Below are 27,879 nucleotides of genomic sequence, written 5' to 3' on the forward strand. Positions count from 1 at the left end.
TAATTTTATAGCTATTTTCATCGTCAAAGCAAAGCATTCTGGAAGTCTCTTGGCAGCTAATGCTTGACGATGAATAATGCAATGCGTCGTAATTGCAAACGGATTTTTGGTTTTTATCAATACTGCAAGACCAGAGCGAGAACCAAGAATAGCAGGAGAACCGTCCGTACAAAACCCCGCAAGCCGTTCCTCGTAAGTCCATGTTTCTCCATATATTGACTTATTGCATCCATAACATCTGCACCTTGCGACGTCGTTTCAAGTTCTTGAGAAAATAGTAACTCTTCTTTAAACATTTTAGCGGCGGTTAGCATTGTATCGTGTCGACTCATCTAACATATTTTTTAGGATGGCTCCGCGGACCGCTTGGGATGCTTCCAGGAACCACCAGTGGTCCGCGGACCACCGGTTAAGAACCACTGGTATAGAATGTCATTGATATATTTCATTGTAAACCATCTGGCATCAGAAGGGCTAATCTCAAATCATTAAGTCTTTTTTATTCACAGTATGGATATATAGATGCTGTTGATTCAAAGTTTATGCAGAGAATAACTCTGGTCATATGGTTTACATTTTTTTTTTGTGATCTGGGATGTTTAATGGTACACAAAATGAATGAGTAAATGAATTATTCAACAGCATATTAGTTATATTGGAGCTACAGTTTCCCCAATACCTGTATTACAGTTGCAGTTATATCATAATTTTGATAGAATAATAATAATTATTACTCTTCATTGAGGATATGAGATCACTTATGTTTACACAACTCAGAAAAAAAATGGCAATATACATGTATGTGTGATACAGATAGATGTATGTCACTAAATTCTGTTAAACACTATTTTTTTGAAAGAAGTTAGCAAACTGACATTGGAAAAATTAAGACACATCAATAAACAAAAAACATATAGCTAAGGTTTTGACCAATGATTCATATTAACTGAATTTTGTCTAGCAGTCTTTCAATTACGATAAACAGCTCTCATTTGAAGACGAATATTATAAATAAGAATTCACTGAATTTATGTCTTCTGGAATTTTTACTTAATCAATTGATTCTGAGAAAAGCAAATCCTTTTTTATTTCCTATGTTCATATCAATGTGTGGAACACTTTACGCACTTTCCATTCCACGTTAGCAAAGTGATAAACAATATGTTATGTGGGTCTCAGGCTTCCGGTGCTACTTTATCTTGGGACCTTGAATTACCGCACCAAACAAGTGAAAATGATAAGTTGTCAATTGCCTGCGACGATTCATTTTCTGAGAACTTCGGTTGGAATAATTGTAGTTCAAAATATCCTTCGAATTTAGTATTTCAGATGTGAGCTAGCTGACCGAAATATTCACTTCTCCTACTGTTTTATAGCTTTAGCTTGTTGGAAAACAATTACCTCGCTGGATAATTCCAAAACGGACATTTCTACACGTTTCTCACAGAGAAAGTTCTAACTTGATAGGTAGATTTTTAATCCTCTGAAAAGTGGTTTTAAAAGAAGAAATTTTGGGCAGGACTGATTTGAATGAGACAGCAGTGCCATCTGACTCCTATTATGTAGATATATTCGGAGAGGCGGAAGTTTCAAATTTCTATTCGAAATGTGTACTTTCTTGGCAGTATTTGAATCAATAAGTTCGATTTGATTATTTTCAATATAGTATTCAAGTATTGTCTAAATGAAACATGGGAGATACTCAGTTAGACCCTAAAACTTTATCAGATGAGTGATGAATATTTTGAAAAAAAACAGTTACAATATAATATTCCTTCTAGGCAAAAAAGTGATTTATAAATATGTTAATTATTGACATTTTATGGTGGCAAGGTGACAATTAGAGGTGGAATTTGTTTTCTTCAGTTCAAAATTTCCTGTTCAAAGATTTCTTGAAGTCATTCCTATAGAAACTTTTGGAAACGATCCACATATTAGTTAGTAAACCCTAATTTATTATCTCTGTCCATTTTTGACTTTTTGTTCTCTATATGTTTTCCCAAAAAGTTATCAGTCATATATGTGTCCTTATTTAATAGTCAGGTAAATCTAATAATTAAAATATTATAAGCTGTATAAAATTAATTTCACAATATTGTTTTACCTACTAGCCTTAAATCAATTTTGCAATGTGTCCTTATGTAATAGTCAGGTTAATCTAATAAAATTATATTTTATTTAATATTCATTACTGCACCAAAGGTTTCAAACAGTGCATCACGAGTAAATAATGTTTTGTTTGTTTTATATTCAATTTAGGAAATCAGGTATGTAAATTAATTGTTCATTCTTGATCTATTATTGTATTCACAATAATTCACTTCAAAAATTGTTTCCTTTTACAAAAGAAATAACAAATTTGATTAAAACAAACAAATCAATATGTTGAACAACTAGATATGTGAACTTGCCTAGTACCTAATAGAATGGATTTTTTCTCTGATAATTACCTTATCTAGTTTTGTCTAGTCTAGTACCACCTGTAAACTGTCAGTAACAGTTACCTAAGTTGTAGTATTTTCAGCACCTAACTTAATGACATTTGTCTTTGCATTTATCCATATTTTACCAATTTGTAGTTTTCTAGTTGTAGATTATGTAGATCTAGTTAACGATATGTTAATGTTTTCTTTTCTTGGTAAATGATTTATTTTATCTGATGATTTTCCTGTATATGTGAGTGCTTTGTAGCTTTTCGTTTTTTTCTTCAATTTGGAGATATACATGGCCTAAATGGAAAGTTTCTGGTCAAGGATGTGAAGTTGTTGTTTAGTGTTTGTTTCATCAATAGTAATTTATCAAGTAAAATTTCATCAGTGAGTTTCTATATTTCAACGAATACTTTATTATTTAGCAATACAATGAGAGCAAACAGCAAAATAGAATCACAAGTCTGAAAGACTAGTAATTTTACTTTTTGCCAGTTGCTCGATTGGTATTGCTCAAAAATAACAACGTTTGAGTTTGAGAAAATGGACACTTACCTGAGAAAAATTTTAGTAATATTATTAATTGTTTCCTGAAATATCAGCTGGAAGCGTCGATTCAAGAACAAAATATCGATTATCAAATTTAAAAAAAATTATTACCTAAATAACGAGAAATTTCTGCAAGAACGTTAGTTCAAATATATGAACAGAGTATGTAAATGTCTAAAGGCACACATAGCCATCCTATTTCACGCGGCTAAATTCATCACCAATACGTCGCGTATTCTTTTAGATTTTATTGAAAATTAGGATAACGTTTCCATTCGGAATGAAATGTCTTTATTATACGAATAACTTCAGATGATCTTGAGAAATCTGGATATCATATATATTTGTTGATATTCAAAAAGGCGTTTTGAATGAAATATTGTTGTCTTATTTCGTGAGTTCATGTGAATCAGTGAAGTGTGGTAATTCATTTTCCATTTCGGTATCGAGTATCTTTTCATTGAATTGAATTGAATGTTATATTCATTCGAGTTGTCTCATCAGAGTTAGAGTCTAATAGTCACTGCCCTAATCGAATTGAATCTATGAATTTCTGTAGAAGGATTTAAACATGATTTTAATATGTAGTCACAGTCATATTTGAATATATGGTTCAATTGGTCCCATTTTATTAGGACAGTGACAGTGATTGAAATTATGAGAATAATGCATAACTATGGTTCAAGAATAATTACACATAGATGTTAATTTCATGATTATCAGTTTCATCGCTGTTGGAAAGAAGCGTTATATCGCTGTGAAACCCCCCCTGCTTTGGTGGTCTGGTCGCCTTCAATGTTTTCATCATCTTATTTGAAGTAATCGAATATAACGTCTCAACAAAAATCTCTGTAGATAACAAAATACTGATGAGTCTGTGAATTACGCTACAGCAAATGCTGCTTACTTGTGTTGATGAAGATGAATATACTGGTTATTGTAGTTGTGTCTGTATAGGTTGGTTTGTGGTAAATAGCGAAATCATGTTTGTTGTTGATTTTTCGGATTGTGAGGTCTGAAATGTTTATCGAATCATGGGTTTCTAGTTCTAGTGTGAATTTTATGTTCGTCTTGAATAAAATTCATTGAGAAAATTGTATAATAATTATTATGTATGGTGTTATTGATTTTCATCAATTAACGGGTCACTGTATTCATAATTCCAAAGAAATGAATTTTAAAACCTTGGTCAAATTCTAGTGCATGTGAGAAAAATAAATAGCCGAATCAGGCGAAAACAAACTGACGTCCGCTGAAAAATTGCCAGGCCATTCGATACGAATTACCTAAAAGAGATGAAATGAAAAATCAAAAAATGATATTTTCACGGACACACGATCTTAACTGACACAACGAAATCAATAGTAGGTACTAAATGAGTTAGAGATTGGTACATATAATATATAGAAGAGAATTGAAACTTTCTATGTTTTTGACCACTTTTATTTGTAACTAACATTATTGCAGTTTCGTCCTATAAGGACATTTTCAAACTTATACGTTAAACTAACAATGGTTCATTACATTAGCCAATTAGCTTGATTAAGTACCTGAATTTACAGTTTACAATGCGGATGTGCCAATTTGAAAACCGGTGAGTAAACTAAATCGATTTGATCATTTAACAGGTTACATCCGCAATGTTTATGCTTGTGAATTTCCAAGGATTCTAAATAATTGAGTTTTTAACCCTCCTTGCATAGTGCAAAATTTCCGTATCGTTTAGATTCGGAAACTTGTGGTTGCATGCCAAGGAATGGTTTGAAAACGTCGAATCATTTTTTCCTAGTCTGAAGGACCTTTTATGTTCAGCATACCGTTTTTAAAAATTTCGACTACGTTGTCCCACATGAACACTATAACACTCCGGACACTCAAGCTCATAAACTCCAGATTTCTCCAACTTGTCCACCTTATTTTTGGCATTGAAAAGGAAATCAGATAACCGGCATGTGGTCTGAATGCCACTTCCACATTATTTTTTCTGAAGAAACCCGCAATTATCTTTGTTCTTTTTCCAAAATATGTTAGAGTTACCCATTTCTTGAGCTCTGATTGTTTGACCCGAGGGTATATTAATCTGTAGGTGAATTTACGGCTTTGTTTTCTGACTAACTTCTGAATAGTATCTGTGTTGAAACCATTATTATGACCTATTTGTGTAATTATATTAATGGCAATGAGAATGCTCTGTGCAACATTGAATTGTAGGTTGCTAATTTATGACAGTCTGGATGGAAAGAATCGCTTGGGATGGTAATGTCTGTATAGCTAGGTTTTCTGAAAACATTGAACTCAAATTTATTCTGATTGTATGTAATGATCAGGTCTAAGAAATTTAACTGTTTCTCTATCTCTGTTTCGAGTGTGAACTGAATATTGCTATTGAGATTATTCATGAATGTCACAAAGTGGTTCAGCTGTCGTGTAGTACCTCTGAAACAGGCGAGAATATCGTCTACATATCTGTACCAAAAATGAATATGTTTTTCACCCAGGTCGGAATTTACTATAGTGGTCTCCAAGCTGTTCATAAATATTTCTGCTAAAAGTGGACTGAGGGGTGAGCCTTTAGAAAGTTTCAATATATCTTTTCTTCATTATGATTTCCTACCACGTAGTAATGGCTACATCCATCTTATATTATTTAATTTTATGAGCTCATCTATTTTTGAAGTTGTTTTTTTAAATAACAACTCATTTATTTTCCGTATGTCTTCATATAAATAATGAACTTGAATAACCCTCGACTGATATATGAGAAGAATTTGTGTTATGCCTATACCATCTTCATTTTATAGAATTTTCTCTCTACTCTTATTTTTTTTCAGAGTTATAGTTTTGTGTGATGTTTCCTAGTGGCCACGACCTGTGCTACTACTTATTTATCCACAGGATCCAGGTGTGTGAGAATGTTTATACGAAATAACTGAAATAAAGCTCATGGTGCAGAAAAACAAGTAATTTCCTATTGTGAAAAGGAAAAGCGTACTTTATTCATAACCACCTTTTGTGATAGTTCATTTTCAATTTGCAGATGATATTCATTTCCTTCGGTGATACCGCTATTAACTCCCATGTAACAATGATAAACAATTATTAATCACCTCCTGCTAGCGATGGCTTAATGCGATTTCATTTCTGCAGAGTCTAATGAGATAAACGTGTACTGTTTATTAAGCAATACGCAAAACCGATTAGAATAATAGCACGTATTTATTTCTAATCAACAATAACCATATCGGTGCATGGGATTTAATGGAATGCAATTCTGATTACGTCTTTTCTGAGTAAACAATTGTCATAAAAATTTAAACTGCGAGTCCTGTGTTGTGAAAAAATAATTTGCATGTTTATTTTTATATGGAAAATATATGGATGAGTTATCGCGATTTGTATACAAACAGTTCCACACTTGATTTTGTTACTTTACACAGAATCCGAAGAAGAAAATCAGTGACAAACTCAACCTCTATGAGGTTGAGTTTTTGAAGTGATTACTTTTTATGGAAGGTGCCGTTACGTAAAGCGTAAAGGCGCCGTTACGTAAAGCGTAACGGCGCCAGTTTGTCTGGTGTCCCTTTCACCCAAGTATTTGTTAGCGGAAGGCAGGCTACTCCTCTCTCGTCGTACAGCCGCTCAGTGTTTAGTGTGCGTTATACTGTTGACAGTATTATATAAATCTAACCAGCAAGCACGTCATATTCTTTCATAACGTGAAACGTGGTTTTGAAATGATGATACTGACACTTCTGTCGGGCGTCCCAAGACGCACACTTTTTTTTTGTTTCTTGGGAGTGTTACTCAAGTAAAACAAGAATTCACCAAATGAATAGGAAGACTTAACATTTGTTTTCATCCGTCTGTTTTTCTCCAATGGAAATCATAATCTGGAAAATATGTTGCTGAAATTATTATGCTGGGGAGAAAATCATATCATCATTAATGTTGGTGAGTGTAAAAGAATTTTCTGCCCTACCGAAATCTTTTTGTTGCAACTCCACAATGAATAGTTCTCTCAGTCAGTGACCCCTTTTTTATATACCATTACGAATATTTCATTGGAAATCTTCTGATCTCATAGAGCAAACATATTTTTAAACTTTATTAGACTCAGCGGAAACGTAATTTATTCTTAAAAATAGGCGACATTATTTTTAACCATCAGTACCGATATAAAACCTGAATATTTCCTAATCATTTATAATTTATTCTTCCTTTCAGAAATAGAATGTAACATGTCGCTGAAGTAAGTGACATTATTATTAGAATAGACAGACTCCACTTCGTTTTAATGAAAGGAACGTGCTAGCTCTTAGGAATAGTTTGGACAATATAACCTCTCTTCGGGTGACGTGTGCACTCATATATTTCGATCGTAAGTTTTATAGATTTATTTCGAAACATATACATATCGATAGAGAGCAAGCTCCGCGAAGGAATTGAGAAGTGAAAAAACATTGCAAATAGAAAAAGCAAAAATCAAATGGATGTTTTGTTTCACTTGTTATGAACTATTTGGAATGTTTGTTGTAGTAATGAATATAACTGAAGTTTTATCCCAACACCAAACCCTTATTTCAACACTTCGACACGTGTTTCGATCATCAAGTGATCATCTTCAAGAGGAATATTGAACTAAATATGCATAATATGTTATCCTTATTTATACCATAAATACCTCTACTAGGTACCTGCGTCTCAATTGTCTTAAATTAATTTTACAATGTTGCCTTATACTGTCCGACCGAAACTGGTTTTTACGACCGAAACCGAAACCGAATTTCGGCAACGGTCTCAGTTTCGGCAGAAACCGAAACTTCCTTACAAGGATTAGTTTTGAGCGAAACATAAAGAAAACGTTATTATAATCAGTCAGTCTTAATTTTTTCATCTTTAAATCACAACGTTATGCAGTCTTCGACATTTTCACTTATTATCAATATAACAATCCCTTATTTAAGAAAAAATATTAATTGCACCTTAAAAATACTTAAAATAATTGAGGTGTTTATTTGAGTAGGTGTAGATTCTTCTTTTGAATATTAATAATGGTTTTTCAAATATATTAAATATAAAATTACTTATTTACGTTGTTACCCAATATCACAGTAGGTACTTAATATTTATGTAATAAACAAAGTAAATCACAAAGTAAGTCACGAGTCACGACATGATTAGGCATCAGGACACGGCAAAATGTCTTCGTCACTTGTATGAAATTCAACGCGCTGAACATGCCCGATCGCAGCGCGAGGACTCCCGAATGTAGTTTCGGTTTCGGTCGTAGTTACGGCAGGTTTGCTGCCGAAACGGCCCGTTTTTTTGCCGAAACTCGACCGAAACCGAAACCGAACTTTTGGTCGGAAACTATTGCCTTATCTACTTGTCTTGAATCAATTTTACAATGTGGCCCTACGTACTAGTCAGGTATATCTGATAATTGAAGTATAAGGTTCGTTCCAACCAGCGTCCGAAACAGTTTCTGACAGTCAGGATTGTGCGCAGTAATGTGATTGCGTTCCAACGTGAGTTTCCAACCATTATTAAACTATCAGTTTTCTGTTCCATCCAAGATTCAAACCTGTTCGAAATCTATCAGAATGGTTGAAGATTATCTTCTAACCATTAATCTGACGCATGCGTATTCCGTATTACTGTTTCTGTTTTATGCTCATGCAACTTGCAAACAACATAACCTGCAAAAATTGTAATAAAAAAAATTATGTATTTGCTGGCGCTGGAAAAATTAGGAATTCTTTAAGTGAACCTAAAATATGAACATCTTTAATTACACAAATTAATTATTGCGGTGACCTACTTTTACCTCCCAGTTCCATGTTGATTAGTAAATAGGATACCTAGATATATAAAATACTTCAACCTTCTTTTACTCTTATTTGCTGATGATACCCTTGTATATACGGAAAACTGTGATTTAAAAGAAGCTGTACAAAATATCAATATATCTTTAAAGATCACTGAATTATATCTACAAGTGAATAAACTCAAATTGAATATCAATAAATCTAAGGCAATGATGGTTACAACAAATTCGAATCAAAAAAAGATTGATACTAACGACGTTAATATCAGCATATTCAATAATCAACTCACAATTATAAATGAAATTAAGTACCAAGGATTCATTATAGACCATCAATCAGTCGGGTCAGTCGGTAGCCAAGCGGTTCGGCGTGGGTGCTTTGTTCACTCACTCGAATTGACTGCCGTGTTGGTCGGTGGTTCAAGCCCTAGTCTGAACGATCGATCTTCACTTGCTACCGTCCAACCCGTGTTAGGAATCACACGTTAAAAGGTAAGACCTCGTTAATCCTTAGCTCGCACAAATTTCGACTTCTGAGGGTTGTCGTTCGTAGGGGTGCGACAGCTGGTTAACGGAAAAACAGATTTTAAACAGACATATTTTTAATCAAATTTGAATAAGCATGCCGAATATACCATTGGAAAGATATGTAAGAAAAAGTATTTTTTCTCTAGAATTTCAAAATCTTTATCAACCTTTGCTAGACTAACATGTTACAACTGCATAATGAGGCCACACTTTGACTACTGCGCCACACTGATGTATGTATTCAATCAAAATCAAATAGGACAGTTGCAGAAACTACAAAATCGAGGTATGAGAATCATTTTGAGATGCAACCAGTATACCTCTATTGAATCTATGTTGAATACTCTACAGTGGCAGCCGGTACATAAAAAAATGTATTATTTGAGCATGATTTTTATTTTCAAAATTTCGAGTGGGATACAACCATCCTATCTTAGCAGATATTTAGTTCGAAATAGTGACATTCATTCATATAACACAAGAACATGTAATACATTTTATAGATCCCGAACAAAGTATAAGAGTGGAATGAATTCATTGTTCTTTAAAGGTCTTGATAGTTTCAATAAGTTATCTGATGAAATAATACATGTAAATTCCTCAAAAGTATTCAAAAAGTTATTATTAGAATATATAAAATTGTAATACATGACGCACTGTAAAATTATTTACGTTTATAAATTATTCATATATGCATAACTATATATTTTATATTAGGATTCCTAAAATAAAGTCTACTACTACTACTATTACTCTCCAGATATACACTTGATTAGATTTATTTTTAAAAGTTATGTTGAAATTCCATGCCAAACTTCAGTTGAACTATCAGCTGTCAGCTGTTCCAATCAGAAATTTCAATCTAATCAGAAACCAATATCTACCAGACATGCGCGTTGACAACGATTTACAAACTGTTAGAAATCTGTTGGTGACTCAAGGTTGGAACGAACCTATAATTTCAACAAGCTGAATGGTATTCTATTGGTTCACCATCGTTATTCATAATATTTACTTATTTCTTCACTTTCGTAAGCATATAGATGCCTGTTGTTGTTGACTTGTCTAATTAATCTTAAGGAACTAAAGTCTGATTTTTCTGGTCTTCCATATTTTAGGTGTGCTAAGTGTTCCTTATATCTTATTTCATTCTCGATTTTGTCTTTGGATTTCCTAAAAGGCTCTGTAGTATATAACTTGTTTTAAATACCACCTTCATACCTATTTCCTTGATAATATTTCCAAAGTTTTTCGTATATTGGCGGTACGGAACGGAGATATATTCATCTTTGGAAAGATTTTCAAAAAACTAGGTATGAAAGTGGTATTTAAAACAAGTTATATACTACAGAGCCTTTTAGGAAAACCAAATGACGAAGTCAAGAATTCGGAAAAGTCTGGAATTCACGAAATTAAATGTAAGGACTGCGATACAAAATATAATGAACAGACAAGAAGATCTATTCAAATAAGATATAAGGAACACTTAGCACACCTAAGATATAAAAGACCAGAAAAATCAGCAGTCGCCCGTCGTATTTTGCAACAAAACCAATCCATAGACTTTAGTTCATCAAGATTAGGTAGATAAGTTAACAACAACATGCATCTAGATGCCTACGAGGGTATACAAATAAGTAAACACAATGATATTATGAATAACGATGATGGACCAATACCTAATAGTATACTGTATAGCTTTTTGAAATAATATTTCAATTATCAGATTTACCTGTCCATTACCTAGGGCCACATTGTGAAATTAATTCAAGACAATTGAGACACAGGTATATACCTAGCAAAGGTATCTATGGTACAAATAAGGATAATATTGTATGTCTATTTAGTTGTACTTACTCTTGAAGATGATCACTTGGTGGTCGAAACACGTGTCGAGGTGTTGGAAATAACAGTTTGGGTTGGGATAAAACTTCAGTGATATTCATTTTATTCTATATTAAATTTTATTTTGTGCTAAATTGAAATAAGATTAATCTGAAAAACAATAATCAGCAATACGGTAGCAGTACGATAAAAATTCAGTGTCCAAAAGAAGGGGCGAAAACTTCATTAAGAAAGGCTCCACAGAATTATTCCTGTAGTTTGAATCTACCACTGAAGTATTTTCTGTTCGAAGTTTCATTTATTTTTCAGTTTACTCGTAAGACAATGATTTGGGAAAAGCAAAAGTTTACTTTATTCAGGACTAGCGAACGACACCGGCTCCGCACGGGCGCAATGGTGAAACTAAATATAAATTCACCCACCACCCCTTGCAGGGGCTGCACCAGGAGGTTACACCCCTGCAGTCATATGTAGTTCGTTCAAAAAGACATGCAGAATCATATAGTTCTGCACAAACTAAAGGTCTCTACAGTCACCCGTTTTCGATTAATAAGGTAGATTATTAATGAACTCCAGTCGTGAAAAACCGCTCCTTTAAATAACTCCCCAAGAAGAAGTGAAAGTGGCTTGGTGGCTTTTCAATATGCCCTATACTCTCAATCGAACGACCGGGAAATTCCTCATCGTAGTCAGGAACATAAAAGTGGGGAGGGCCCTGTTCTAATGAAAAATTGAAGCGTATCGGAAGCACCATTTCCAATAGTAGCTACAATCCCAGGTGTGATTGCATGAAAATAAAATTTAGAAAACTTGACAAAAGAAAATAATTATTTTTTGATGAATTATTCAAATCGTTTTCATTCGAGAACGAGTTATTGTACAGACGTCTAGTTTTCACCGAAATGTTTGTTTCTTCGAGGCCTTCAAAATGAGGTAGGGTTCCTTTCAACCGCCCTGATGCCGCAAGGTGAAAATAGTACACATGCGTTAGGAAGTAGATTTCTTTATACGTTTGTTATTGCCAAAATTTAGTTTTTCAATCTTCACTTACTTCGGACACCCAGTATACTTGACTGCTGCTCCAATGAATTTGTTGTAAGTACAAAATTACTGGTTAGACTTTGATTATGGGTGGTGTTTTTTTTATTGCATTTCCCTTTAAGTAGCCACGAACTCTGCATTCATTATTCTGGACCAATTCCTCCTGGGTTCAATCACTCATTTAGTTCCTTTTCCATGCGGCCCCTTTTGAAATGTTTTTGCGTGGTTGCTGTGCATATTTTTTCAGTTTATTCCTTCTTATCCAATTTTCTAATTATCTCTTGTATGAATGATCTCAGTACCTCCACAGTAGTTCAGGGCCCATATATGGAATTCTAGACGCGTTTTGCTAACATCGTAGCTTCATCGGTATAAGTACCATTTTATCATTATTTCAGAAATAATCAAGCATACCTAGTGTAACCTGTCTTGTGAGGAAAAAAAGAGGGATCTAACCCTCCTAGAAAGTGAGCCACTGTCGTGTTGCGTATAACGGGGGTGCAGCCTGTCATTGCATTTACCTGCATACCATGCATCCCTTACGTTTCATCGCCCAAATAGAACAGTACAGCGCAAAGTAAATTTAAAACGGTACAGGTAGCAAAGCAAAAAATGTATGTGGAGTGACTTGATCACCAACCCGAAGGTACTACATGAGATGTTAATTATACGGAATTGAGTTTTTCATGGTATGTAACTAGTCATTTAGTGTAACGAGCACTAGTTACGTAAGTTACATAAATATACAATTTTCGTTGATATGATAGAAAATAATCCTCAATTATGTTTCAAATTATAATACCGCTGCTTGTCAGTTTAACGCCTTTTATTCTATTATACTGGATGAATGTTAATATTTTTCTTGTCTTGTTCGACAGTACAAATATCATTTTGAGTTAGTAAAACATACGCTAGGCCGGTGACTTTTCCAAAAAAAGAAAATATTTCACAAAATATCAAATTTGTTGCCAAAAGAGGCATATAAAATTAAAACTTTCATATGATATTTATATGATAAACGTCTTGTTTGTCAGTCTAACTAACATTATGAGATATAAATACATCAAGTGGATCTTAGGCCGGTAATTTTTCCAACAAAAAAAAATCACGAAATAACAATTTTGTTGTCAAAAGAAACATATAAAAAATCAAAGTATTCATATGATATTTGCACTAGTGAGTTGGGGAGTATAAATTAGGAATATTAGCCGGAAATCAGTAAAAATCATTGTATTTTCTACTTTCCTCTTAAACCTTAGTATATACTGGAACGAAAGATAAACAAACCAAGCCTACGGTAGTATTGTTATCAGGTACTTTTATGAAATAATGAAAAAAGGGTTTGAAAAATCTTCTTGTAACATCAAATTTTATTGTTGTATAATAATTTTTTTATTTAATTCTGTGATATTATAAAACCACGATAAAAATAAAAACAACAATAAGAATTAATTGGGGCTCCGGGCGACTTCATTGATTCCAGTAGCGCATTTGCTTTTTCAGCTGCAAGAAAACCCGAAAAACCTGCAGCATCACATCATCTGAAGATCTTGATCTGCCAATGTCCTCTCTCATAAAACAAAATATAGAGTGTCTCCAGAGGTTCCAATAGATTAAATACATCGCCAGAACACTTCGTGACACGACTATCGTCAAACTCAAACCAGTCCGTTTCGTCTTTGACCAAGGCATAATAATGATCAAATTCAACGCCAGAACCACAGTTCTGCATGAATATTATAACAGTGGTCTGCTAGATTGAAATTTTCATCTATTTCGAACCTCCGAAAGAGTTTCTCGCTTCCGTCAGAGGTTGAGTCTTGTTGGAAGATCATCAGTGTTATTATTAGATTGACTGGTGCGTCGGGTATACTTGTTTCCTTATAACAGTCAGTTAATTTGACGCATGTTTGGCAATATAGTCGATCATCACCTGTTAAAAATTCCATTTTCAGATGATTTAACAATAACTTTTGCATGGATTGGTTATTATATATATTAGGAAACACTAGATGAATATAGAAATAAATTTCATGACATATATCAATATATCTGATATTCAGTTGTAACACTTCCATGGAAGGGGAGAATTGAATCCTATCTTATCAGTTCAATAAATAAGTCAAATGAGTGTTAACATCTACGTTTTTGGAAATTTCACTCCTTCCAGATACATCTTGATCTGTTGAATATCAACAACAATAAATGTCTTGGGTACTATACGTTTCCCATCAATGAATAAATGTATCAATTGAGTAGGTGAGAATTCTAGAATTCTTCAGTGCCTTCTCTGATAACTTAACAGAGAAAATAATTTCAAATGACTGTCTTGACTACTTCCACATATCAAAACTTACGAACTACTAACCTGTAACAGTGCCTTACGAGAACGAATTTCAATATCTGGATGATTTACTGTTCAAAATCTGTTTTTTCGTTAACCAGCTGTCGCACCCCTACGAACAACAACCCTCAGAAGTCGAAACTTGTGCGAGCTAAGGATTAATGAGGTCTTACCTTTTAACTTGTGATACCTAACACTGAGACAATGCTTTTTATAGTTTCTAGGCGAATGCTGAAGTTTCAGTTGCCTATTCTTTAAAAGGATGTTAACAGATTTGAAATATATGTCGATAAAAAAATTAAGATGTTGAAATTAATAAAAAAAACTAAAATTACCTGGATCGGAATATTCGGATAAGTTTGTTAAAAATTTAATTTCTCACGTATTCTGATAGATTTCAAATCGGTTAACGCCTTCTTAGACAATAGAAGTCGAAACATCTTTCGGTTTTGTTTCTTTTACATTTTTTGTCCATTTTTCAATTGTGCCACGATAGTTCAACATTTTCATTGACACGTCGTGATATGATCGCATTAAATGAATGTTACATTCTCACTAAATTCGAAACAACTAATTTTCAAACCTCCATTTCGAATAGGTACCTGATAAAAAACCTCCCAACAGGACCAGAACACACTCCCAGATGGAGTCGGTAGTTGAGAGTTGGTTGAATTGTAAATAAAAATGATAATTATATTCTGTCGTTGATAGTGGATTTGTGCAAAAAAACTCTACCTTTTAGACCTTTCCGAATGGTCGTAGGAGCTGTACAGGGTGAATACAAATGGGTGTTGCAAGTTAGAAAGACGCAGGTGGATCAGTTTATGCGAGTCATTTCGAGAGGCTTCCTTTAATGACACAAATGGCAGTGTCTATGGAATTGTTGAAGCCGAAGGCCGTATAAGGAAACAAATTAATAAATGATATGGACTAGATATGTTGCACGTAATGCTGGGAGACTATTGAATATTCTTTATGGATAGAAGAGTTTTAGAAGAATGAAAAATTTAAAGTATTCTCTACAAACAATTTGAAACGTTTTTGCATATCAATTTTTTTGTATACACACTACTGATCTCTGTAAAAGTCATAAAAGAATACCAGTATAGTCTGATATACCGCCTCGGTATTCGTAAGGGTAGACGGCATCGTCATTAACCTTCATAAACACGAATTCGATTTTTAATTAAATTGCAATTGACTTTAACGACTAAAGCCAATATTCGCATCATTAGTTGCAGTTAAAATTAATCGTGATAGAAATTGATGAAATATATATTCGTCTACAACTACCGCAGTATAACACAGTTTTGCACAGGCACAGCTCTCAGAACATCTTGGGAATATTGCTGCAGTGCTTTTGCGTCTTCATAAAAAGTAAAACATTGCTTTTTTTATCGACCTTTTTTGGGTAATTGTTACCTTCCACAATCTGAAAAAATATAAAAATTATAATGGAGAACTTTATACAAGTGTATAAATAATTTTTTTGATAGGCAAAATTGTTAAATACGACAAGTTACTGATAAATAGAAGATTTTTCTTTGTGAAAAATACTTTGATTTTTACGCAGTAACTTATCGGGGTAAACTAAAAAGTTTGCCCTTCTACACTTATATAAAGTTCTCATTATAATTTTTATATTTTTTCAGATTGTGGAAGGTAACAATTACCCAAAAAAGGTCGATAAAAAAACTGATAAAACTGATTTTTTCCTCCACAAAAAATGACTTTCGTTGAACAAAACATTGCATTATTTCAACGAATGTATATAGATTACAAATAATTATGCAAATATTTGAATGTTGACTTCAGAAATTATTGTTTTAGAAATTATGTTTCTACAAATTTGGATACATTTGTGTTTTCTACTCATTATAAAAACATTTTTGGACATTTAGAACACGTTTTTTGTACACCTATTTCGCTCCGTGCTAGGAATCACATGTCAAAAGATAAGACCTCGGAAGTGCTTAGCTCGCACAAGTTTCTACTTTTGAGAGTTGTCGTTCGTAGGAGTGGGATAGCTGGTTAACGAAAAAACAGTTTTTAAATAGATATTTTGAATTCTTAGTGTATGATTATGAAATTAATTTTCTTACGAAAACTGTAGTGGATTGAAGTTGATTTTAATGTATAAAATAAACTGAGGGACTCATTACATTGAAAGTGGTTGTGTGAGCAGTAAAACTTGAAAAAGAGAAAAAAAGAAATGAAAAAAAAAATAAAAAAAAAGCTTGAAAAAATGAAAACAAAATAAACGCAATAAAATGAAAAAATCTTTCTAATTCTTCAATTTTTTTTACTTTTTTATTTTTTTCTTCATTCTTTCAAATTGTTTGCTTATTTTTATTCTTTATATTTATTGTTTGCTCTGCGGTCATTTTCATCTTTCATCTTGATTATTTTATTTGTTTTACTGTATTTTCATTTCAAGTTTTATTGCTTATATATTTTAACTATTCATTCTAATTTTAATTATTTTTTCATAGATTTCGAATCATATTAGACAATGGAAGTCCGAAATAGTACAGTTCATCATTACATTAGATTATATTGTTTGGACTATTCCAGTATTCTGTAAAATTTCATTCTTGTTCAGCATTTGTAATATATTGATACCATTCATAAACGGGAGAAGTTTACGCTGTGGGTTTTATTGTTGTTAACGAATTTCAAATAGGCCAGTAGGCGAGTTCGGATAATTATATTTCTCCAGTCTATCTCAGAATCACTTCACTACTTTTTATCATTGTCTGATACAGGAAAAAGGTCTGTGTATACACTACTAGTGTTTTTTGTCTGAATGTTATGTGCGGGGGTGCGTCACTCGCCTGGGACCAATAAAATTTCTAAAAATAATCGAATGAGAATAGTAAATCAAAAAATTGGCCTAAATATGACATGATATGAACTTTGCCTAAATACTTCAGAGGAATGAAAATATATGGATTTGAAATAAAAATATATTTCCTTTGGGTGACTTCAGCTTCCTTTTTCGAAATCTTTGGAATTTGTACACAATTGTAATTGTATTTGTCAAATTCAAGATATTTCTAAATTCAATGACAGTTTCTGCAAACACAATATAGTGAATATTGAGAATTTCACTTGGTATGGAATTTTTCCAGTTTGGCCTCCTTCCTCAGAAAAGGTTTAAAAAAAAATATGTTTTTTCGTTAACCAGCTATCGCAACCCTACGAACGACAATCCTCAGAAGTCGAAACTTGTGCAACTTCTAACGTGTGCGACTAACGAGGTCTTGACTTTTAACGCATGATTCCTAACTCGGGTTGGACGATAACAAGTGAAAATCGAGCATTGAGCCTGGGGTTTGAACCATCGACTCACACATCAGCTGATTGACTAAGTGAACAAAGCACCCACGTCGAATTTCCCGACTACCGACCGACTATGTTTTATAAAAATTGATTGAGCATGATTCCATATTCCACAACTTATTATTAATTAATTTCCATTCCATTCTCATGAAAAATGATGTATCAAAACACTTGCTTGAAGAGTAAATTTCATGAATACTATCAAAATTTAATTTTAAAATCAGCGAGTAGCTCATGGATGTTTTTCCTACTTGTTATTAAGGTCAAAAAATTGATTAATTTTATAATGTTGGTGAAATTTGTATTGATACATTTATTATTGCTATTTATAATTTAAGATCTCAAGTAATGTATTGCAATAAGATTCTTGAGTTCCCTAGTATATTAAAGCCACATTAAATTTTTCTCATGTATATTTCAGTTACATATTTTTATAAATATTTCAGTAACCAACAATCATTGCGGGGGTCATATAATATTATTATTGGTGTTTCTTTCACATCTGCCAGGCTTCCCCGTGACGGCTCACAATTTTTTCATTTATGATTTTGTAACATAACTTTGCACAATCAATTCTGAAAATCTCATTAAAAGGTATTGAGTCAGTTATTTCATCTATTCAAAACACTTTTCCACTCCAGAATAAACATACAATCTCTATAATTATTTCATTTACTTCTTCAGTTGATGTTCTACGAGGTAGTCGATACTTTCAAAAAATTTTCATATATAGGAGAAAATCTGTTGAATTTGTTCAACACACACATTCCCTAAATGGAAAACAAAAATTAAGCTATACGACTTGAATAATACGAGTGCCTTAAAAGTCAGTTGAACTTGAGTCATCAACTTAAATATCAAATTTCCAAGATACATTCAAGAATTGTATGGTTTGTTTATGAAGTAAATATAAAATAGGACCTAACAAAGAATCTTGTAGAACACACCTTTGTTAGTTTCATACATAACTGTAAATTTTCAGTTTTAATCATCTTCAAATACACTTTAAGATCGATAAAATTCAATCAAACTGAGAATTTAATTGAAGAAATTCATATAACATAAATAATTTCTCAGTCAAACGAAATATTATTACCTGAAGAATCGTATTTAATTCATTGTAATTAAAGCGAAAAAATAAATGATCCATTAATTTCTTCGAACTAACCAGACTGTCGTTTGAAAATATACAGGTTGATTATATTTTTCGTAATTCAATACTATATTTGATATTTACCAACTGGTTTCCAATTGACTGAACTGACTGCAAGTGAAACACTAAAAGAGTATTCTTACCTCTGCGCCCGGGTCTCATTATAAATCGTTATTCTTCCACAGATAATATACCTTTTTAGAGCTTACCTGGCTCACTGTCAAGGTCCACTAATGAAATATCTTTTCACAATTAATCTGCTGGAAGAAAACATTTGCTGGTAAAAGAATTTATCCCATCTGAAAAAAACGATAAAAGTCTCGATAATTTTTTAACATAGGCGTGGGCAGAACACCAGGTAATCGACAACGTTTACCGATATAACTGCAGCTTCATCAAAAATATTCAGAATTATAATGAAAATAGGTGAGCATCTGGTAAAAAGTCGTCTAGATTAAAAAACTTCACATCCCGTTACTGTTTTAAACTGTGTTGAAATCTTGTTTTATTTTCCAAATGATTTTTTGTGGTTGTTTCTTTTGTCTTGTAGTCACCTCACAGAACTCCTAATTATATCTTAGATCTAGAACGTGCTTATATGTTTATTGGTACGTTTGTTCTGGAGAAATCATGGGCAAAAAAGAAGAAGGTACTTATATTTCACCATATATTTTTCACTCTTTTCATTTCAACACTCAGTTTGGATTACGAACAAACTCTTGAATCATAATATAATTTGCTGCTGATAGATTGCTCCTGTTTGCTTGTAAGAAATTAATGTTCATGATGAAATTGAAGACAACAAATAGTCCAACAAATAGAAGAGAACAAATAGTCCAAAAAACATAAACACTCTGGTGAAATTGATGTCATACAAACTCTCTGAAACCGAAATTTCTAACACAGTGATTGATTGGCGTGAAAAATATCCTGTCTCAATATAATTTCGTTAGTTGGATCGAATACTGTAGTGTGATATTAGACATTGATAACGTTACTACTAGAATCTGATAACATCTTGACGAATTTTGTAAAGAAAAACCCCAGAGGTTAGTATTTTCCTATCAGATAAAGATAATAAATACATCAATTCTTCTTGAATGTATATTTTTATTCGGGATTCATGCTGGATAAACGCTTCATCCTTCCGGAAAAAAATTTATTCAGATATTTCAATAATATTCATATTGTGGTTTGGTTCGAGTGAACGACACTGTCAGACTCATTTGTATATATATCATTGTATATATCATTTCGGTAGTTATGTCTTGTATAAAAAACGACATAGTATTCAGATGTATCCATGATACTATCCCGTGGATTGAACATCAGTGCCATTTTCCTGTGGTCTAATATCAGTTGTCGACCTATCAAAAAGTTTGGTATCATGTATGAAAGATCAAGTTTAGCAAAGTCTTTGTGAATCTCCAGAGCTGGTGGTTATCTGTCCGAATAACATTCTTTCATTTGGATTTATGTTATGAAATCCTAATGATGCTCCTGATGGTGCTTGCAATGATGTTTACGATATCTCTTTGATCAGTGACAGTCCACAGCTTTGAGAGAACTGAAAAAGTTGTTGTTTCGTATGGAACCCCCTCTGTTAACTCAAAATTCATATTCCCATTGAATCCCATACATGTCTTGGCTCCTACCGAGCAACGTCTAAATTGGTAGCAAATTGCCAAAAACGACTCTCCACGATAGAAAGACTTAACAGATTGTCTCTGGTCTGGATTCCTGGCCATACTGGCCTGGAAGGCAATTAGGCTGCTGACTCCCTTGCAAAGGAGGGTGCTGCAAGCAGCGTCATCGGACTAGAACCTGTCATTTGCATCGCTTTAGGCTTTGCCAAACAAACATTGAACACCTGGATTGCAAGAAGATTTATGGACTTTATGGCAGAATCTTTCAGGATTGGCTCACTCCATGGCGTTTATTCACCCTTCGAAGCTTGATACCAAACAGTTGTTGGACTACAGTAGGGATGAACTACGATGTCTAACAGACCTTCTTACAGGTCACTGTCATTTGAATTGTCATATGCAGAGACTCGGACTGTCGGAAGACAGTGTGTGTGTGGCCTCTGTTTGGAAAATGATGAAACAGCTGATCATATACTTTGTTCCTGCCCCGCTGGGGACCGAATCGGGTTTTTAGAGTTCGGCAGAGCCATACTCTTACCATCTGACCTGAAAGACTACTCACCATATAAACTAATCGGCTTCGTTAAGAAGGTGGGTTTACTTGATCGAGTGTGAATAGGTGTAAGCAACAATAAACCCTTGCGGGTTGCGGTGGATGGTCGAATAGCCTCACTCACTTTTGACCTAACTTAACCTAATCTAACCCATACATGTGTTAGATTAGGCAAAAGACGGCAAAACAGCAATATTGTGGGTTTCTAAAAATTCGGACACAATCCTTGCTGTGCGAGCCCCAGGTCTCGGTGCATGGAAGAAACAAAGGTTGCAGAATAGTATCACTGTAGTAATGGCATGATAAAAACCGTTAGGACAAATTATTTCCCTCGAATTATGCCACCAGAAAACATCACTGCACGTCCCAGATAGCTGTGAAGCTCCTGACTGGCGCATAAAAGTTTTACGTTTCCACAGCGCCTCCTAACTCGAATCCTTCTGGAATCTGGGTGAAAACCAAATCTCGATTCGTCTATTAACAGTTCCATTCTTGGTCTGTCAAGTTTTGGTATTCTTCTGCCCATGGGAGTCTGCAAGCGCGATTGCTTTTTGTGAATGGGGAGACGTGGAGTCGGTTTATGAGATTGAAGTCCATACTCCTATAATTGCAGTTATCTTTTGGATTCGTAATGCCTGCAACTTCAGAAAACGGTCCTGAATGGGCTCCATGTCGCTCTCTCACATCTCCAGCTTCTCGGTACCTTCCCCACAATCAATTGATTACACTCACTTCATTCAGAATGGCCTTCGCAAAGCTCTTTGAGTTTTGCCAGATTTCCTAGATTTTCTTGATGTGTATATTAATGACTGAAATATCTACATTTTCATACGATCAAAGTCAATCCATGCATGAATTCGGTTTGCGTAGTCGTAACATTTTCTCAAAACATTCAACATTCGTCCACCTAAGCAACAACTAGTTTGGATCTGAAGACAGTTGTAACAAAAACCTTTCATCCACATTTGACAACACTGACATTCGAAAATGTTTGAATGTTGTTACGATTCGTTTCCAAAAACAAAACCGAACATAATTGAGGAGAACATTCAATGTTGAAACTTTGTTTGTTTCAGTGTATCCTACACCAATAATATGGAAATATCGCTTCAAAATATGTGCCCATAAAAATAAATAGACTATTTCGTATTGCGCCTTGACCATCTACATCAATAAAAAGATTTCTTAATATTATTTTATAGCGTTCTTCCAGTGTATCTTTTATGTTTCGAAAAACTCTCCATTTCATACTTACACCATATATTTCGTTTTTTATTGCATTTGAATTCATATGGGGTTATTTGTGTCGTCCAATATTGAGCTTGTTCTGAAGTTTGGGGAATGCCATTGGCGTGGCCAATTTTATTGTAAGGGCGATCACTTTCGATTAAGACAATAAACTAACTCCCATATTTTCCATTCAAAATCACTCTAGATTTTGACATGTAACGGTTGATTTTTATATTTTTGTGAATGATAATCGGATTTCATAACTTAAGAATTCTGTTATTCAATCTGACCACAGTCATTTGAAACAATATCTGTGGTTCTCATTCGGAAGTCAAGTTAATAAAATATAACACACAATGGGCACATGAAAGTTGGATTAATACATGGGCTGAAAAGTTTCGGGTCTAACATATAGATGGCGCTAGTCGTATTGCATTCATGAATATCATGAAATTTCAACACCTTCAGAAGAAAGGTGTTGAAATTTCATGATATTCGACTCAGAAGTTTGTGAGTTATAATGCTAAGAGTGACACAACTTTTGTTATTTTCAAACAATGGATCAAAAACAGTTTTGTGTTTCAATTTTAAACTTTTTCTTAATGGGAAAAAATACCGATCAAGCGAAGCAATGGCTTGAAAAGTGTTATGAGGACTCCGCTCCATCAGGAACAATAATTGAAAGTTTGTTTGTTGCTTTTAAACGTGGTCGTAGAGACACCGATGATGTAGAACGCAGTGAACGTCCGAATACGGCAGTGACACCAGAAAACATTAAAGAAATTCACAAAATCGTTTTGAATGACAGAAAAGTGAAGTTGCGGTTAGCTGACATTGTCAAGATACTTCTTGTTCGTTGAAATATCTACTTTCTGATGGTGTGAAAAAAATATACATTACTATAGTAAATGTTCTCAGAAAATGCAAAAAATAAAAAAAAAACTCAAATTTGAATTGTTTTTTATCATTATGTACAATTTAATCAAAAAATCTGGTTGCTGCAATTTTATTCAGTTAAAAAGTTTATTTATTAAATTCTAATTACATTCATGTCATAGAAAATCTCATAAAATATACATATACATATAAACCGTACTATTGAATTTAGATACTTCATTCTGATTACGTTAGTAAGTATACTATTTTAAAAAACAACATTCTTGGTATTTATAAATAACTCATCTGGAATTTTAATCACTTATCCATTAGTTTTTGTCTCCATGATAGCATTTCTTCATCGTTAGATTCAACGAACCTTTCCAATTCTAGTTGAACTTCGAAATCTTCAAGACCATCACCTTCTTTGTCTCCAATATTATTTCCAGTCAACATTGGTTCTTTATCCACAATTTCATCTGAATCATTAACTTCTGTGTAGGTTTGTTCTACCATATTCGAGCAATTTTCAGAACCATGACAATTTGAGCATGAATTTGTGCATTTTAAACTATGTTTTCGACAACCACATTTCAAACTGTTACATCCAGTTTCACAGCTGCAGTAAATATTTGTAACCAATACTAACGGAAGTAATTCCTTTTATGAAAATCTGGGCATGATGCCACGTTGATGTTGCTTCCAGTCCCAATCTGTTTCTGTCAGTTCGTTACCCAACCAAGTTTGAAGCTGATAATATGCCCTGTAACAATGTTGTTCAGCTCCTCCTTCTGTGGGTGGGAGGTTTGCCAAAATCTTTTTTATATCTTTACTTGCATTTTCTTTACTTGCATAAAAACATTGGCCAAATTTGACAAATATTCAGCGTCTAATAATGAATTTACGATACTTTCCTTTCCTTTTCCTGTAAATCCAGATGTTTTATCGTAACCGGAAAAACAATACAGAAATGTAACAATATTTTTGGAGTATTCATGTTTGAAACTATTAGACGTGAAAAATAGATCCTTTGTATTTCCAGAACCTGGTTTGAGAAAATAAATGTCATGATTATTTGAATTTAATTGATTTGAAAGGGCCAAAAAGTCAATATTCTGACCCACAACAATGACAGTTTTATTACTATCGAGGTCTTAATTATGTTAGCATCAACATCTTCTCCTACTTGTTTATAGGAAAGCCCTAGTGACTGTAATATTTTCTTTGAAGTTATTATTTTGTTCTTGTTTTTCTCGTTAGAAAACCTCCTAGTTCCTTCCCCACTTCTCTATGAAATACCTTTCAATGGGCTAAGATTTTCCGTAGATCACTCAGTTATATCAATTATTTCAAAACAGCAATAAACAGACATCTACAAATATTATTCAAAGAAGATTCTACAACCTTCTCAAAATATTGTAAATGTTTTATTAAATATTAACTTTATTATCCTATTTGTTTGGTAATTATAGTAGTATATTTCGATTTGCAATTTTTAAGTAATTGAAGTGTAAGTTTTAATAAATAGCTCAATATTGTATTTAATCATTAAGAAAAAGTGACTTGAGTATTCAAATCACTGATGAATAAGCTACTGAGATCCAATCGTGAGGTATAGTTTATGAAAGTAATATTGAAAATCAAAGAGAAACATTTCAAATAGATGATATAACTTTTTAGTTGTATTAGTATCCACTTGTCTCAGTACTCGCTTTCAATTCCAGCTTCATTACTGATCAATTTTGCTATTATTGCAATAATTGAATATTTCGGTGAAGTATACTTTCAATAAGAAAGGTTTAAATATGAGAAAGGGGTTGAGAAGTCAAAGATATCCTTTGAATTTTTTCTACGTTTCAGGTTGTGAAAAAATGAAACATATTCTGGTTTTCACTAGTTCGGGCTTCCATTATCTAAAATATAAAATGATTTGAAATCCGTGAAACAACTAAAAAAGAAGAATTAAAAATAAAAAGCTGTAAATAACAATTATATTAAGCAAAAAAATTTGAAATTAAATAATAGTGAAATAAAATACAAGTAAAAATAAAACAATTGAACAAAAAATAAAAAAAAGAAATAAAAAATGAAAATAAAGATAAAAATAAAAAGTTAGAGATTTAAGCCAAGTTAGTTCACGACGTTTCAATTGTTAGTATCCACAATCATCTTCGGGTGATGACAGTCATCACTTGTATTTTATTTCACTATTATTTCATTTCGAATGTTTTTGCTTAATATAATTGTTATTTACAGATATTTTTTTTATTCTTCTTTTTTAGTTGATTCAGGGATTTCAAATCATTTTATATATTAGACAATGGAAGTCCGAACTAGTGAAATTGATCATGAAACATTGTCAGTCACTTTCAAACAAACATATTCTGGTTTGAAATTATAATTTTTTTCAGATTTATGTATTTGAGAAAATAACCATATCATTCGTGCACTGTCAAATTATTTGATAAACTTTCTTCATCTACTGGTTATTTTACCAAAATTTTGAAACGAATTACAGCCAAAAGTACTCATGAAAATAAACACAATATGTGCTTGAACGCACCTTTTGATGCATTCCATAACATCCAACAAAAGGGAATGATTCGACATTTCTTGTAATAATAATACCATACCAAAAATGTGTCGGACCCTTTTTATTCACGATTTACACAAAGCATCGGTACCAACCTGCGAAATGGAAAGATCTCGATAATAATATCTGCCGTCGTTTACCTGGACAATGCATTAAAAAACCCACGCTTTTTACGGTACCTCATTAATTTCTCTGAGTTAATGTAAAAATTTTACATTGTATATTGAAGACATTTATCATGACCTATGGACAAGGGCTACAATTATTTGGCAGATTTTATATTTGGGAACAATGGCCCGAGGGACGAACGGGGGTACTGAAGTATTGTGAATAGGGTGATTTAACATCTAACATCTGAAGATGCAAGGTGGGTGAAATAAACCAACCACACCCCCTGGAAATGATACGGGAGCCAGGGTGAGAAATATTTGTTGCGACTTCTGATGTGGACTGTTGTTTTCAAATAACATGATAATAATTAGGGAGTAGTGATATCTGCCCCATGATATCGGAACGATAGGAAAAAGGCCCTGAAAAATAAACTACTTCGAAATTTTCTAGTGGTTGTAAAATCTTGTGAAATTTGTTTTCCAAATTAATTTATTGTCTATCTGAAATACTTACACCGTAAGTTCTGGTGAATGCCTGCATGGCTAATATCACGCTGGATATTGAATTATATCCGACAGGCATTCAAGCAAGATGTCTCACAGAGGTTGTTTATCGTTCATCCAGCAGCCATTCTAGTAGATCACCTATAGACCAGGATCGGATCTTTCCTGCACAGATGGTTTCAGAATGGTCTTGCTGCTGGGTGAACGAGAATTATCTGCGAGACTAACCTCTGTGATGTATCTTGCATAAATGTCTGTCGAGTAGAAATCAAAATCCAGCGTGGTATCAGCCGAGGAAGTAGTTGTTTTCCGGCAGGCATTCACCAGAACCTATGGCTTAAGTATTTGGGAGAGACAATATATTCATTTGGAAAAAAAAAATTACAAGATTTTCCAACTACTAGAAAATTTCGTATATAATTCAATGTCCAACGTGGCATTACTAAGGAAAGTTTGTTATTTCCTGGCAGGCATTTACAAGAACCTATTGTATAGGTACGTTGGGAAAGATGAATATTTCAGGATTTTATTTCAAAATATTCATTTGCTTACCTATATTAATGAATACCGTGACCAATTTCATTCATTTCATTGATTAGTGTATTTGAACTGAAAGCGAAAACGAGTAAAATAAAAATTTCATGTTTTAGTATATGTCAAATTGAAACAGGGAATGTGGCTTCAGTTAATAAATTGGATCTAACCAGCACTACGATTGACTTTGTTTGAATATTCACTCATTATGTTATCCATTTCTGTCTGAAGCTATAGAGTAGGGAGGGTGACTGTAAGCCCACAGCACTTAGGCCACATGTGACGCGTTGTAAATCCCCCGAGGAGTTGTCCTCCTAGGTCATCGTCCATCCTGTCCTTTCCAGGAAGGTGGACAGGTCACTGGGAGGCGTCTCCTTTATATCGGCAGGTGTAGGCCAAGAGTCGCCGAACACACACTCTCTTATTGACGATAACTCCGGGCACTCGCATAGGACATGCCTGACAGTATCATCTTCCTGTTGACACATCCTGCATAAAAGTCTGTCCACCAGCCCCATATTACGGAGGTATTTCCTTAGTTGACAGTGGCCAGTCAGAAATCATACTGTTGAGCGTCACCCACCTCAGAATAATGTTATGATCTACCGAGGCTTTGGCTAAATCTTGGTAACACTCTAGTACTAGCCCTGAGGTTATACGTTGTCTTTTCGAAGCTAATAGGGCTTGTCTGCTGTCAGTGCAGATTGTTATGTTTTTGCCACAAATTCCTTTCCTGGTTATTTCTTTTGTGGCGATTGAAATACCAGCCAGTTCT

At 33.5% G+C, this 27,879-nt stretch overlaps 1 protein-coding gene across 3 annotated transcripts in view; it reads left to right on the top strand.

Moving 5' to 3' along the window:
• Nucleotides 1–27,879, top strand: part of Ca-beta (Calcium channel protein beta subunit) — a 483,978-nt gene that overhangs the window by 11,261 nt on the left and 444,838 nt on the right. The gene's annotated exons all lie outside the window — the stretch shown is intronic.

This window comes from Leptinotarsa decemlineata, unplaced genomic scaffold (genome assembly GCF_025532065.1).
Source record: "Leptinotarsa decemlineata unplaced genomic scaffold, Ldec_3_MD MMD2_tig00000133_RagTag_RagTag, whole genome shotgun sequence".
Classification (NCBI taxonomy): Eukaryota; Metazoa; Arthropoda; class Insecta; order Coleoptera; family Chrysomelidae; genus Leptinotarsa; species Leptinotarsa decemlineata.